The following is a 3641-nucleotide window of genomic DNA, read 5'->3' as shown; positions in this document are numbered from 1 at the left end:
ATCCTAAAATTCCAGGTAATGCAAAACCTTTGGCCAGAACTGTGTATGTCTTTGCCGTTTTTGACAATATCTACTGGTAATTCAGATGACATTTAGAAAGACCTATTCACCTGAGATGCCATATCTATTTGCAACAGAGCTGCTTTTTTTTTTTTTTTTTTACAAAGCTTGGAGACTTCAGCTGCTTTGATTCTCTGAAGCAAGGTTGATTCACTGGTGTAAGCAAGGCTGAGATGAGTAAGTAAATAACGCAGTCGCTCAAAGATAAGGAAATGGGCTATCATTGGAAACAAACTGACGCTGGCTTCTTGCTGAGCTCCGAGCATTTTAATTGCCCTCATTCTGTCGGTAGCAATTAAGTGCAACTTGAAAATGAGGCAATGTGATACGCAATCTATTTAGAGAATGGGATGGGACAGGAGTGGAACCCTTTTCTGATGTCTTTTCCAGTGCATGCTGGAATACTGCTTCCCTTTGATCTGGACCGTTCCTGCGTAGATAACAAGTGAACAGTGGCCTCGTTGTGATTCCTCTGATAAAACAAGGGTACACAGCGGCGTGATTAATAATAATAATAATAATAATAATAATAATAATAATAATAATAATAATAATAATAATAATAAAAGAAGATTGTATTAGTAAAAAGAGCACATTTTTCCAAAGCTTCCATTCTTTCTTTTAATATACTATTTGCCATCTATTCCACTCGCATCAAGCCTAGCAGTGGCATATTGAAGAACAAACACATAATTAAACTAACTAAATAAATCAATAACACATCTATTGATCTTTGCAATCAGCACAGCATTTTTTTTTTTCATCTTCACGGACGACGGGAACAAAGCCAAACCTGTCTGCTGCTAACTTCAAAGATACCATTTCAAGGTCCCTGTCTCTGCCTCGGGTTAATGTCTTTACTGATTGTATTTGTTCAAAAAAAGCGTTATTTTTTCTTCTTGGGTCTGTATCACCTCGCTTTGCACCTTTTTCCTGTTACAGGCAGCCTAGCAACAGAATTATTAGCTTTAATATCAATCCTTGTATATATGTATATTAAATGTTTTTTTTTTATTTTGTGGTACAGATGTTGTGGATAACAGATTATAGATTTAGGGCTTATTCAGTTATATGAACTTTTTTACTTACTGGGGGGGGGTATACCCCTTGCTCCGAGGACTGAGGGGGGGCCCGCCCCCGCCCCGCGGGGGGGCGCTTCATTGCATGCTGTTCATTCCCTGCTGTTCATTCCCTGCAAACAGCTTGTTTACTGGTTGATCTAGGGAGGCAACAAGCAGATCATTTCAACATTACACTAAACCATGATCAAAGTGTAGCAATATTTAAAGTAGCAAATCACAGGAAAAAGAGGTATGTAAAGTAAATAAAGAGACATCGGACACTGGTCAGTTCACACAGTAACATGAGCTTCTAAATGTTTTGATGATTACAAACTAAGAGTTTATTACAATAACATTTCAATGGCACATTGCACAGCCATATCATAAACAGAAGATTCTGTTCATACATAATGGAATCTATAGCACTGTATTTGAATAAATTGCACATCATAAATCCAATTAAAGAGCCAGTAGATAGCATGCCATGTTGCTATGGAAAGCAAACAGGCTTGAAATCCTTTCACCTGCAGAGGACTGGCAGATATTTCTAGGAAAGGCATTTCAAGAGGAGAGTGCAGGAGACCTGACTCAGCATAGGTGGTGGGGATTAGCAGCTTCACGGTGTCAAACTCGACCAAGGACATAAAGACCAAGGTTCTCTGGGGACAAGTCTGATAAGCAGAGTGTGCAATGCAATCCCGAGTCCAGTGCACTTCTAATAAAAGCCGGGTCAGCTTCTCTGTATTGTAATAACAAGCTGTGGCATTCAGGGTGACCCGTGGCCTGGACAGACATTGCTTCCTGTCAGTGCTGTTAAAGACTGCGGCTGGAGTTAATCCCTGAACATACTGAGTCACACACAAGGCTCTCTGCTTTTAACCTATTTAAATGGACTGTCTTCTGTCCTTAATCCACCTGTGCAATCACAAAAGGAATACCTTCCAACCCATGTCACTGGGAAGGTATTTGGAGTCTCCTCATTCCAGCTCTGTCAGCAGGAGATTCTGAGTGATTGGCCACTGTTTATTTTCTCATTTCCAGTATTACTTTTGAATTTTAACATCTAATAGAAAGAACTTGGGATACAGTATTCATAGTATATTGTAAAAGGAAGCACATTATATAGTAAAAGTCTATGCAGTACTAAAATGTGTAGATTTGATTAAGTAGTCTAATGTTTGTGTATGTGTGTGGGTGTGTGTGTGTATATATATATATATATATATATATATATATATATATATATATATATATATATATATATGAGTAGTTCACTTTACTTTAAATTAATTAAATCCATGTATGTGCAGGGATTGTATATGTCATTTATGTAAAGTGCCCACCCTGTGTTGCATTGCTTTAGGGAGGCATCCTGTGTGACTGACAGATTTATTAACTGCAGCATTTGTCTTTCCGCTGAGCCTTTACCGAATATTAATTTTATTGAATTGGTAGCTTGCTAGAAAAAAAAAATATATGCACAGCACTGAGGGGTTAATGAATCCTTTATCTGTGTGAAAGCAGACCTGTTTTATCTGAAACGAGTCGTTTGAATATAACCATATTAGATAGCTATGGTAGCTGTCGCAATGTATTTCAAAGTATTGTTTACACAATTCCTTAGCACTTGAAAGGCTCTTCCGTTAAAAAGCATGTTATGTTTGCTGGGTATAGCATTGCTTCCCCCTGCTGGGCACCTGAGAGAGTTGCACCCTTCTGTAATCTGAAACTTGATTTCATTGTCTAAAAAGATCACTGCTCAGAATGGCCTAACAGACTGGTTTTGTCTTAAACAGTCACATACTAGCATCTAGATTGAAAAAAGAAGCACGGAATCTCCTGAATTATTTCATGAAACAACTGGGCTCAATAAAACAATAACCCTGCTCAATTCAATAACTGAGGACATGGTAAGAACAAGGCACTGCCCTGCTCAACTCAATAACTGTGGACATGGTCAGAACAAGCCACTGCCCTGCTCAACTCAATAACTGAGGACATGGTCAGAACAAGCCACTGCCCTGCTCAACTCAATAACTGAGGACATGATCAGAACAAGGCACTGTCCTGCTCAACTCAATAACTGAGGACATGGTCAGAACAAGGCACTGTCCTGCTCAACTCAATAACTGAGGACATGGTCAGAACAAGGTCATGGACTGGACTGGACTGAGACTGACAAACAAATATGAATGTATCATCTAATCCAGGGACACAATGGGGTCTCATTCATTACTATTATTATTAGCATGTTTTTATATATTCTTCTTCCTTCCTTGTTTAAAAAGCAATCACAGCATTTTCAAACAGCAGTACTTACCTAAACATATGGGATAATTAATTAATTAATACGTTTATTTTCTTAGTTTTTGTTAAATCATATAATATACCACCTGTGTGGTCAGTTTTGTAGTTTTGGTGCCACCTGGTGGAGAACTAGTGGAATTACAGATAACGTCCTGGCCTGTACAGTATTGAGATAACATTGAGTGAAGTCCAGTCCAATGCGAATAAGATTTA

This window comes from Polyodon spathula, chromosome 19 (assembly GCF_017654505.1).
Source record: "Polyodon spathula isolate WHYD16114869_AA chromosome 19, ASM1765450v1, whole genome shotgun sequence".
Lineage (NCBI taxonomy): Eukaryota > Metazoa > Chordata > Actinopteri > Acipenseriformes > Polyodontidae > Polyodon > Polyodon spathula.
Note: the sequence above shows the minus strand (reverse complement) of the source record.